The sequence below is a fragment of the Globicephala melas genome, chromosome 16, assembly GCF_963455315.2.
Source record: "Globicephala melas chromosome 16, mGloMel1.2, whole genome shotgun sequence".
NCBI lineage: Eukaryota > Metazoa > Chordata > Mammalia > Artiodactyla > Delphinidae > Globicephala > Globicephala melas.
Window position 1 is genome coordinate 54,481,248 of NC_083329.1, and position 13,218 is coordinate 54,494,465.

General features: G+C 45.0%; 1 long non-coding RNA gene across 1 annotated transcript in view; it reads right to left on the minus strand.

Moving 5' to 3' along the window:
• LOC115856421 (uncharacterized) overlaps positions 1 to 13,218 on the minus strand; it is a 445,827-nt gene that overhangs the window by 322,369 nt on the left and 110,240 nt on the right. The gene's annotated exons all lie outside the window — the stretch shown is intronic.

The window sequence follows — 13,218 nt, forward strand, 5'->3', positions numbered from 1 at the left end:
GTTAGTTCTAAGCATTAACTACGTATTATATGACACCTAGAAAATGCTCGATTCATTTTTGCTCTCCAATCCTCTCCCTCTTCCTCCCTTGGCCCCTTATTGGTATTAAGTTCCCTTAAAACAGGAGCAGAAAAGCAGTTCATCAGATTATTTTGGTATCTGGGCAGGTCTGGGGGAAGGCATGATTATGTATCAATTGTTTACAGAGAAAAGAACTCCACAGTGGTCCCCCCAGAGATGAGTTGAGATCGTAGGAAGCAACTCTTTATAGGCTGTGTGGCCTTAGTTAATTGGCTTAACCTCTCTGAGCCTCCCATCTGTAAACAAGGATGAGGATAACACCTCCTTGATTACCATCCACTCCACTCAGAGTATTTCTCCTGGATGCCAGGCACCGTACTGAGCACTTCACATAGAGCCCATCATGAACGTCAGGTCTATTGGAAAATGACGTGAAATAAAGTACTTGGAAGGGCTTTATAAACAGTGAAACATGAGGCAGACACTTCATTTTCACCATGATCAGGGAGTCTCAAAAGGTTGTTTTCTATTGTGAAAATAGGAGTGGCTTTTCCAACCAGAAGTTCAAGCACATAGAGCAGAGAAAGTGACAAGTGACATGGAGTTAGGGCCGTCTCAAAAACAAAAGGTGAGCGCCAGTTGTAAGCTTCTTTCCTAGAACCTTGGTGAGAAATACAAGGAGGACAGAAGGCAATGGGATTTCTTTTCCTGTGTGTTTCACATAACATACGTCTCTCCTCACTGAAGCTCCAATTCACCCATTTCTCATTTAGCACTTGATGTATTGGCTGCTGCAGCAAATGCCAGGTGAAATGGTAAATCTAGTAATAAAATATCTAAATGATTTATAAATATGGTTTAGAGAGGCTTGGGTAGGTAAGGTGGCACACCGCTAATCTAACGAAATCCCTGTGCTTCAGAAACCCTCCCCCAGACACCTACATCCAACGCACAGAGCTTTTTGTCTCTATTGAGTGGAGCTGACAACTCCAACGTGTGCAAATACAGATTTAACAGGCAAACGTGCAGCCAAGCCCAGGACTGTAAGTGTTTGAAAAGGCAGATCTGTTTGATGAGCAAATAATGCGTCATCAATAAAGACTTGTTGAGATGAAATGAATGAGAGCAGCTGTTGCTGAACATCTAGTCTGGGGTAGAGAGGATACAAACTGAAGGAGGAAAAGACAGTGTGGGTGGGGGTGGGAATGGGATGGGGGAGGCCTAAGCAGCATGTTTTAGAAAGATCATGCTGGTGTTCTTGACCAATGTGGGCCACGTGGACTGAGTGGGGTAGGCTGTACTAGAAGAAGGCCCTACCTGGAGGCACCCGGTGTCTTATTACCAAGGAAAGAAAGATGATCAGGAAATGCCAAGAGAGCAAGGCCAGGCTTTGCAGAAATTAACATCTTAATTCATATAATATGATATCTCTTATATGTGGAATCTTATAAAACGATACAATTGAACTTACTTACAAAACAGAAATAGACTCACAGACATAGAAAGCAAATTTATGGTTACCAAAGGGGAAAGGGGAGGGGAGGAGTAAATGAGGAGTTTGGGGTTAGCAGGTACACACTACTATATATAAAACAGATAAACAATAAGGACCTACTGTATAGCACAGGGAACTATACTCAATATCTTGTAATACTCTATAATAGAAAAGAATCAAAAAAGAATATATATATGTATATATAACTGAATCACTTTGCTGTACAGCTGAAACTAAGACACATTGTAAATCAACTATGCTTCAAAAAAAATTTTTTTTTAAATAAAGTCTGGGAAAGAGCTGAAAAAAAATCTTAATTCACAACAGCCAAAAGGTGGAAGCAAGTTAGGTGTCTGTGGATGGATGAATGGATAAACAAACAAAAGGCGGTATAGCCATACACTGGACTATTATTCAGCCCTAAAAAGGAAGGAAATTCTGACTCACGCTACAACATGGGTGACCCTTGAAAACAGTGCTAAGTGAAATAAGTCAGTTACAAAAGGCCATTTATTATATGATTCTACTTATATGAGGTACTTAGAATCATCAAATTCAGAGAGACAGAAAGTAGAATGGTGGTTACCAGGGCCTGGGGGTGGAAGAAATAAGGAGTTATTGTTTAATGGAGACAGAGCTTAAGCTTAGGAAAATGAAAAATTTCTGTGGATGGATGGTGGTGATGGTTGCACAACACTGGGAATATACTTACGCCACTAAACTGTACAATTTAAATGGTTAAAACGGTAAATTTTATGTTATGCACATTCTCCCACAGTAAAAAAATTAACATCTTTTAGTATTTGTCCCGTTCGGACTTGGATTTCAGTTGCCAGCATTTCAAGCTCCACCAATAGATGATGAATAATTTGATGTCAAGAACTGGATCTGACTTATCTATGAATCCCCCACTGCATCTAATACAGTGGTTCTCAAAATGTAGTCTGTGGGCCACTGGGGGTCTCCAGGACACTTTCAGGATGTCCACAAATTCAAATGCTTTTCATAATGTTACTAAGCCATGATTTGCTGTTTGCTATGATGGTGTTACAGTTTGCACTGATGCTACAAAAGTAATGGTGGGTAAAATTCCTGGTGCCTTCACGAACCAAGGCAGCGGCACCAAACTGGACCAGTAGTCATGTTATTCTGATGCACTCACAATTAAAAAAGAAATTGTGCTTATGAATGTCCTTGATGAAACAGCACAAATTATTAATATAATTAAAGCTCAACCCTTGAACATACATATTTTTAACACTTTGTGTGACAAAATGGGAAGTCTTTAAAAAGCACATCTGTTACATACTGAAGTACAGTGCCCACGTCAAGGAAAAGCACTTGTGTGATGGTATGTGTGTCAAGCAGAAATAGCCGCTTTTTCTTCATGGAACATCATTCTTACTTGAAAGCACTACTGACAGACAAACAAAGGTTATTCAGATGGGGGTATCTGGCAGACATTTCCTCAAAAATGAATGAAGCAAGGCTGTCACTTCAAGGAAAACAACTGACCATGTGGTCGCCAAATCTAAAATCCAAGCTGTTGAATGAAACTTAGGAATTTGGACAACGCATCTCCACCACTGTGAGCTCAAGCGTTTCCAAATACTTAACGGCTTACCAATACATCATACTCCAAAATCACATGTAGGTAAAAGGTCTATTGAAAGCCCAAGACAGATCAATGAATTTTAATGTAGCCAGGTACCAAAAGTTCACTAATATGGTTTCAGATTCCACATCACAACTAAACTTTAAGAAACTTCCACTTGTTGAGTTTTGGTGTAGGATCAAAGAAGACTACCCACAATTATCTGAAAAGGCTCTTCTCTTTTCCAACTACAACCCTGACTGAGGCACGATTTTCTCCCCGTACTTCAACCAAAGCAACATATCACAACAGACTGATGCAGAAGCAGATGCAAGGATACTTTGTCTTATTGCATTTGGCAGATACTGCATTTTTTATAAATTGAAGGTTTGCGGCAACCCTGCATTGTCAAATGATGGTTAGCATTTTGGGGCAATAAAGTATTTTTTAATTAAGGTACGCAAATTGGTTTTTTAGACATAGGGCTATTGCACACTTAATAGACTACAGTATAATGTCAATATTAACCTTTATATGCACTGGGAAACCAAAAAATATGTGTTACTCGCTCTATTGCAAAATTTGCTTTATTGCAGTGGTCTGGAACCAAACCCACAGTATCTCCAAGGTAAGCCAGTATAAGAATCTAGCTGTCTTCTATTAAGCCGAATATCAAAGAGATTTACAAAGGCATCAGTGCCATTCTTTTTAAAAAAAAAAAAAATTATTTATTTATTTTTGGCTGCGTTGGGTCTTCGTTGCTGCGCATGAGCTTTCTCTAGTTGCGGTGAGCGGGCTCTACTCTTCATTGCGGTGCACGGGCTTCTCATTGCGGTGGCTTCTCTTTGTTGCAGAGCACAGACTCTAGGTGCGTGGGCTGCAGTAGTTGTGGCTCGCGGGCTCTAGAGTGCGGGCTCAGTAGTTGTGGCGCATGGGCTTAGTTGCTCTGTGGCGTGTGGGATCTTCCCGGACCAGGGCTCGAACCTGCATCCCCTGCATTGGCAGGTGGATTCTTAACCACTGTGCCGCCAGGGAAGCCCATCAATGCCATTCTTCTCACTAATTTTTTTTTATGTTTTGGAAAATAGTTGCTTTTAAGAAAAAATATTTATGTTAACATGCGATAGTTTTTTTTATTGCTATTGTTAAATGTATTCTTAGATAAGTATTATTAACACTTCTCAGTATTCATTTTCCATATCAATAGATATAACCTACATAAGCAAAAGCTCTTTGGGTTCCTTGGTAATTTTTAGGAATGAAAATGGATTCTGAGATCCAAAAGTTTGAGATCCTCTGGTCTAACACAAAGTCTTTAATAAACGTCTTAGTAAGAAAATAAATGAATGAATGTACAAATGAATGAATGAATGAGGATGCTGCTGGCAAGAAAATATGGTTATGAGCAGTGTAAAGGCAAGAGGTGGGTTGATGACCCTTCCAAAGGGTCAACCAAGGTAGGAGAGTTAGTTGTTCTTGATTTGAGCATTTCACAGGTGGAAAAAATTTTCAAACCATTCTAGAAACCCACATAGAATGGCCAACTTTTTATTTGGTCAAGTAAAAACATTTCGAAAAATACCTACAGTTTACCATCACCGTTATTTTGTAAAAGTCAAGGCATTTCAACAGAAAAAAAAAAAAGGATATAATCTCGGTATAAAGGGCAGTCTCTATATTGAATAAATTGAGCTTTTTTGGAAGCTCACCTTCTGGTCCTTGATTTTCCTGCTTTGCTCTGGACCAGTGGACACCTTTCCCTGCACCAGACTTTGTAAGCATCAACCTAGAGCAGGGGTTGGTACAATTTTTTATAAAGGGCCAGACAGGAAAGATTTTAGGTTTTGTAGGCCATTACATTCTCTGCTACTGCTGCTCAACTCTACTGTTACAGCATGAAAGCAGCCACAGACAGCACAGAAATGAATAAGCACGGCTGTGTGCCAATGCAATTTTATTTACAGAACCCATGGTGGCCACATTTGGCTCACTGGCTGTTGCTTGCTGACCCTGATCTAGAGAGCTGGGTAGAGATGTGTGGGAGACTAGGGCGAGGCCATTCCTGTCTGGTCACCATGGACTTTAGAATTGTCAAGATGACCAACATTACCATTTCCCTGACCAGCAGACCAGGAAAATCTGCTCAAAAAGCTGGCTGTCCTGCAGGGATACACTGAGCCTGCCCTTTCCGGCATCTGAGCAGTAGAGGGGTTGACAACGTCATCAAACCTCCCCTGGAAGAGCAGTATTGGAAGCACAGTGACACAGCCCACCACACTGGCATCCGAGGACAGTAGCCAAATAAAGAAATGGAAGAAAGGCAGGTGAGACGGCCTGTCCACAGTGACACAGGAAGGGAGGTCAGTGACAGACTGGCACTTGAACCAGAGCTCTCTACCGCAGGTCACCATAGTTCTAGCAAGGGGCACTTTCATCTTGCTCCACAGTGTGGGAAACAAACAGAATCTTAGCTTGATGTAGAGGTGTGTTTAAATGCCCTAATCTCCAGAAAACCCCAAATCCTTTCTTTCAGAATAAAGGGATGCAGTTTTAGAAAGGAATCTCCGTTGCCCACCTTCTCCCTTCCAAGATGTCAAGATTTGCCAGGCAGCCCTCTGCCAGCCATGGGCACATCCTCCCCCCTCCCAGCTGCCGATCTGCCCATCAGATTAGGGGTGTGCGCATATGGTGGCAAAGGCAGGCAGAATGAGCTCCATCGTTTCTGACATGTGAGCACCAGAGCTGTGAGCATATGGCCTGGAAGGCTCTCCAGGAATTTCACGGGACATTTCATGCAAGTTGAGACTGAGGCATTCAGGAACCTGGATCCAGAGAGAAAAAGAGAAACTGCAGAAAATATTTTCCTCTGAAATATTTACAACAAATGTGACAGAGAAGAGTTAATTTCTGTAATGTACAAAGCTCATTTGAATCATTTAAGAAAAAGGTGAAAACCCCAAAAGAAAATCGGGAAATGACACGAACCAATAATTCATAAAATAACCACCAATGGCCACTAAACTAAAAATGAAATTTATCTTTACTGGTAATAAACAAATGCAAATTGCAATGTGACACATTTTTACTTATGTTTTAAAAGGATAACACTTAATGCTGGTGTGAGTGCAGTGAGAAGGACAGTCTTTGCATATTGCTGGTGGGCATGTAACCGGGTCGGGGACACACCAGCTGGAAATCAATCTGGTAATACAGGCAGAGAATTATAAACACATTCATAATCTTTAACTCAGCAATCCCACTTCTATGAATACGCAAAATAAACTAACGTCATCACTTCCCTCTGATGGAATATCTACCTCTATTAGCAGAATCCATACTACTAATAACTTTTTCTGATAGTTTCACAAGTCATTCATTTTGAACTACAAATTAAAACTTGAATGCCTCCTTTTTTCCCTCCAAAAATGTTGCTATAAACTCATATACTCATAGCTGCCTTCCTATGCAGGTATAGGCTTGGGAGATTTCCCTGAATAGAACTCGGCATTTATTCTTGGTTGAGTCAGCCCATCACTCAAACATTGGGATCCACACCTGTCATACAAAACAGCCTCAGCTTCTCCCAGCTAAATGTCATCTGCAGATGACAGCCAGCGCTCCTACTCCCGCACTGCAGTCCACACTCCCAGGAGGTGGTGTGGCAGGACATGGCTGAGGATGGTGCCTGGTGGCAGGCCACTAGACACCTCCTTCCGCGTGTTTCTGATCCATTACCAGCAGTTGGACTTGTTCAACCCGTTACAAATCTGCTTTGTTTAACTGGGATTTGGACACAGTCCTCTGTCTTATCCACCCAGTAATCATGAAAGGTAATGTCAAATGTCTTACAGAAGTCTAGGAGGACAATTGCAAAGGGGACGAGGGGACAGTGCTTCCCTGGGAGAGATCTCCCCAGCTCTGCCTGACTCTGCTACACCAGCTTGTCTGCGTCCCCACCTGCCCAGAAGCCGCGCTTCCTCTCTTTCCAGCTATCACCTCCTGGCCTCCCCTCTGGGCCTGGCCCACAGCTCCCTTTGGCATCACCATAAGTAGCTCACCCTGGCCAGATGAGCAGAAGCATGTCTGGAATGGGTGTTCAGGCTCAGGGATGAGAGACCTCGTTTTATAATTTACTACCCATTCGACGTGTCACTTCACCTTTCTGATCCTGAAGTTCCTCACCTGTAAAATAGACATAATACACCCTGTGCGCCCCACCCCCAAGGGTGCTTGTAGAGCTCAATGAGGCAGTGGACGGCAATGTGCCTTGGAAACCAAACCTGCACAGGAAGACGCTAATTTGTCAGGGTCCCGCTAGTACTACTAAACAATTGCATTCATCCTATTTGGTGCAGGGAAAGGGCAAAGCTTCCCTAGAATGCTCTAGGAGATGTGAGGGGGTCCGACCAGTGGTACAGCAGCCGGAGACTTCCTGGGAATTTCCTAAACAAAAGGGGTCAGACGCCTGAGCAATGACTGGGCCATGGTTCTGGAATCCTCGAATGTGGGCCCCTTGAGACCCAGCCTAGCCCCCAGTCCCTGTAGATGTCTCAGAAGCCTGAGCCCTAAGGGAGGAGGGGACGTGTCAGAGGTCACACTGCCAGTAAGTGCCTACAATACTCATCTGAAGGACCTGGAAGGAAGTTCTGGAAGATTAAATTAGAAGCCACTAAAATGTTGATTTAAAATATGTGTGTGTGTGTGTGTGTGTGTGTGTGTGTGTGTGTGTGTATAAAATCCAAGGGAACAAAGCCACCCTTGCAGCCTCCACTGGCCACTCATCACTATTCGCCACTCATCACTATTCCTGAGACAGGCGGCCTGTCTCAGGAGATGCCATCCTGAAGGTGGTGGAGAAGGGGAGGTCTGTGCGGTGCATTTCCAGTGAACCCAGCAATCTTGAATTGGCCCGGGAGACCTCCAGCCCCGGTCCTATTTCCAGATGAGGAAGCTTCGGGCCGTCCTATTTCCCCCTTTTTCTCTCACACCACAAGGCAGGGACCTTGGACTGTTGTTTTGACTGTTGTGTTTTCTGAACGAATGAACTAGTCCTAAGGGTGAGCTGACTTCCCCAAGAACCCCGGTACCAGGGGCAAGGGCTGGGATGAACTGCTCCCCGCTCCCTCCTGTCTCCTGCACTCACTTTGTAGAATCACAGGGTACAAACAGACCCAAGGAGAGCACATCCTCCCCCAAGAGCCTTTGAACCCTTGTGTTCCACAGGTACTTTTCTTGGCCGCCACACCCAACATATTCAGCAGCTCATCATTCAACGATGAGGACTGCTTATTTTATACAAAGCAGCGAGTTAAGGACTATCACATCTCTGACCTCCAAATCCCTTCTCACCTCCGATTCTGAGGTGGAAATCCCACTGGACTTGGCAACCTGCCCTTGGCAACCAGGCACAACACGGGACTCCCAGCAGGCACGTTGTTCTGTCTCTTGTCAAGCTCCGATTTTCCAGGGAGGATATTTTGACATGAAATTCCCCCTGGCCTAAGATGCCAAACCACACACAGGGACGAGGGTGCAGCTGTGTCACGGCTATCGGAGTTTTAGAGAGGAGGAGGTGGGATCCGACAGACCTGTCACAGGTTCAGCCTGGGAACACAGCATCCCCCAGGACTTGGGAGTGTCAACATAGGTGCACTGAATTCCTCACAATAACACAGCTCACGCCACAGAGGCACCTCCTCCCGTAGCCTGGTTGGGAAGCCAGGTTTAGCTACCAGCATTCTCCAAAGGGAAAGAAGTTCCACAAGCCTTCTTGTCTTAGAAAGGAGGAAACTGATGTCCAGTGATATTAAACAGCACATGCTGGGTCACAGCTGGAGCAATGACAGTGACAAGAACTTAGACCTCTGGGGCATTTGGGCCACTGCTATATCCAATGCCACCAGGACACACACGTTTCAGAGTTCATCTGCTCTATGGTTTCACCCCAAGTTATGTGAGTCACTCCTCTCACGTGTGTGGTTGAGAAATCTTGTTCTTCAGTATAGAAAGGATTGAGTCCAAATGGAGACATCCTTAGGATGGAATATTATGTAGCCAGTAAACCTCATATCTTCAGAGCATACTTCAAGGCATGTGGCAATATTCATAATGCAATGTTCAATGAAAGTTGCAGGAGATCGATTATTTATGCACAAAGAACCCTAGTATTCTAGCTTTATTCTACAGTATTTCCTCTACCACGGTAGCGATTTTAAGATGCACCACTGACTTAAAAATATTTCAAAAAAGGAAACATTAACTATAAGAAGCACATTGATTTCAGAAACATTAGAGATGAAAAATGCGCATCCAAGAAGAAAGGAAATGTGACATAAATTTAACACACAAATGTCGTGTGTGTGTGTGCACGCACACACGTGCGTATTAGACCAAGAAGTGAATTAAACATTAATGCTGGTTATCTCTGCGGGGAGATTTTCATTTTTATTTTATCTATTCTTTTCAGTATTTTTCAATTTTGTCTCTAATGTGGAGATACTAATTTTATAATCCTAAAAAATAAACTCTGCATGTAGGATATTAAAAGCAAATGTAAGAAGAACGCACGTTACTTTTTGACTCACACAAGGACTGCAATTTCCATTCCCCAGTCTCGACACATTTTTAGCCCTTCTTTGTTTTGCTATGTTTCTCCCCTCTGGTTTCTAAGCACAGTTTAACATTCCATCTTCCATGAACCATTAGAAGGCTGCCGTCATGCTCTACCCATTCAGCTGCATTTTAATGGGATGCCCTCGGTCTTCAGGGAACAACTCTCAGGAAAGTCAGGTACAATTTCTTGGTGCAGGTGCCACAGGCACGTCTAAGATCCCACCCTGCACTGCAAGAAAAGATCTTTGTAAAAAGTGCCTCCTGGGAAAAAATTGTTTAGACTCTAGTGCTAAGAGAATCTTTGCTTTCCTTTGAGATAATGGTATGCTTCGGTTTTTTACTCTAAAAATCATGAATATTATCTTAACTGTATATTATTTCCCTTTTTCCCTACCTGCTAAGAAACTCAACTATGATAACTCTGTTGGTCCCTAGGGTGGGGCTTTGCATGCTTTTTTTTTCCCTTTGGTTCTGATTCTTCAAATAAAATATTTGATTGTACTGTTGGTGTTCTTTTGTAAGAAGTCGTAAATCATCGGTGGCAGCAGCACAGAGTAAATAAATACGTGCACTCAGTGAAATCTTTTTCTGAGTTCACCTTTGACTTCTCCCTCCCTTGTACCCACTGTATCCAATCTATCAACAAATCTTGTCAGTGATGCTTCTAAAATATGTCCCACATCTGTCCGCTTCCCCCACCTCCACTGTCACCTTCCTGGCCCAAGGCACTGGTCAGGGACAACAACCTCCTGGCCTTTCTGCATCTTCTCTCATCCCTCCTCTGTTCCATTTACTCCCTCAAAGTGTACCTTTGCCCACTGAATAAAAGCTGCCCTCTCCCACTCATCCTCCATCTCGTCACCCTATTTTACTTCCCTTACAGCACTTAGGATGCTGGAAATAACCTTCGTGTATTCACTTGTTTGTTTTTATCTCTCCCCTTCCCCATCCCCAAAGTGAAAGGCCCGTCTTGTTCCCTGCTGCATCGTCAGTGCCTGGGACTGCCTGGCACATTATAAGTCCTCAAAATATGTTGGAAAAATGAAATCCTGGCTCATCTCCAACACGCTCCTAACTGCTGGTGCTTTGCACAGGGCCCTAACTCCCCATGCCGGTGTTTGCATTTTCAAACAATGAACATATGCCGTCCTGCAAGCCCCTTCGGCTCTCAGCATGGGGCTCACCTAACCTGTGCGCCAGCGGTGAGGGGGTGGGCAGCTGCCGAGATCCCATCCACCTCCTGGGAGGTGGGAAGGAAGGGCTGGGCGGGAAGAAGACTGCAGCGGTGATGAGAACCTGCCCAGGACAATCGTCAGCAAGATCAGGGTCACTACTGAAAGGTCCAGAGCGTCGTGCACAAGTTGTCCCAAGGGTTATTCTCTGTCCGTCCCTTTGGATTACTTCATTTGCCAGACATTCAAATACCACATTAAAATTCTTTGCCCTGAAGGAGCAAAGCTTCCCAAAAAGCCCTCACACACTCTAAGAGACTTGTTCCTGGAGATGAATTTTCTCCTAGGCAATAAGAAACCACGTTCTTTTCTCTGGCTGTGTCCTCCCTATGAATTAGACACATGGGTCCAACCGAGGCCAGAGCTCATGCCTCCACATTCTCTTTTTTCCAAGAAGTCTTGCTGGCTCCCCAGGCTGCAGGAACCCCTCTCTGCTCTTCACGTCTTGGCCCCAGGAAGGTCTCACTGGCCCCAGAAAGACAGTTATTGGCATGCAGGGTAGAAGCCCCTGCCCCTTTCAGAAGAGACTCTACCCAGTTATTCTAGGCACTGGTGACAATCCCTAATGCCTCTTTCCATCACCTTCTAGTCTGGTCACCAATGTAAATCAAGGCCAAGGAATAGCCCCTGGGAACCTATGGTTTTTAAGCTCAATAAGCAAATCACTCTGGTTTCTCCAGATGGGTAACCTCCTTGAGAGTTTGCTGGGGCAGGGATAGGTCTGGGGGGGTGCAGGCCCTGGGAAAATGCGCCATCTTCTGTGCTCCAGGAATATCATCACTCAGAGCAAAGCCAGAGCAGCTGGAAGGGGAAGAAAGTGCTAGATGGTAGTCCGGTGAGGGTACAAAGGAGGTGGGGTGGGAGCGGGGCACCTCCTCATCCTGGTGGGATTGAGGCTTGGAGAATTTGAGTCTCAGAGACTTTGGTTTATGTATCCCAGTCCCACTGGGACCGCCCCCTCCTCTGCCCTCAGGCCCCAGACACTGCCCAGAGCTCCTGGGAATCTGGGAAGGGGACCCCAATCCAGGCTGATTTGGGGGGACTTCTAAAAAATTCTAGGAGACTACTCATAAACACCCTTTTTTCCATGTTACAGCTAAGGAAGCTGAGGCAGAGAAGGTTATGCAGCAGCATGTAAAACCTGCCCATCCTCTGGCCTCCATCTGCCACACTCCGAGGCTACGCTGAACCTGGGTGTAAGATTCCCATCCCCTGCCCGCTTCCTGCAGCGCCCAGGTGAAACCTATGTCATACACAAGTATGAAATAGTCAAGCCTCTCCCGAGGAGCCTCGTGTCACTTCTAAATCAGCTTATTCTAATGTAATCTTCATCTGCCATGGTTTTCTGGACCAGTGTCAACAAGGAAACTTCTTGGCAGGTGAGAGAGACTGAAAACACAGAACGTTTGTTTGTAGCAGTGCCTCCACAGCCGGCAGTTTCCAATACGGCGAAGTCCACGCAAACCATGAAATATGACTGGCCCTTGGAAATGACCCCTGATGCACTCTGAGATCCATGCAGATGGCTGCTAGCCAAACTGCAAGCATAAAGTTGTCAGGAGCCCCCGAAAACTCTAACAGGCACCGAGGTGAAGTCAGGAAGGTCCGAGAACCAAGGGAAGGCCGGGAGGAATCCTGGCAGGAAGGCAAGTCGCGGCCAGCCATCGTGTTCTTAAGTGGACTTTTAATAGCTTCAGCCATAAAAGGCACAGTTTTCTCCATCTCTGCCTGGGCTTCAACAGCATTCACTTTCCCCCAGCTCCTTTTATTTTGATAGCAACAGTCCAAAATGCAGAAACTGGCCTTCCCTTGCTTTTCCATCAGGCTCAGCTGTGGAACTCCAGAAGAAAACTCCAGAAGAGGGTGGGCACAGGGCCCAAGAAGCCTCAGGAGTTCTTCTGGTGGCTACAGTGCCCAGATTGTAATGTGCCAGGAAGGGACGCATGGAAACCTCTCCTATGGGACGCAGGAGCCTCCAACCTCTGTCTGATGCTTTCCTGCCATATCGAACTGTCAGCTTCCTGCTTGCTGCCAGGCCCTCCCAGCCAGAATTCCCACCAGGCCCCCTTCCCTGGGCAGGGCAGGAAGTGCATCCACAGCTCTGCTCCAGGGGGCCTTGGCCTCCAACCTGAGAGCCTGGCAAAAATAAGCTGGGACTTTTGAGTCCGACTTTCCACCCTCCGTCAGCCCTGCCCCAAAGTGGTGGGGTTTCTCCGATACTTCACCCGCCCTGAATTCTCTACCTCTGGGCTGTGGAGTGAGGT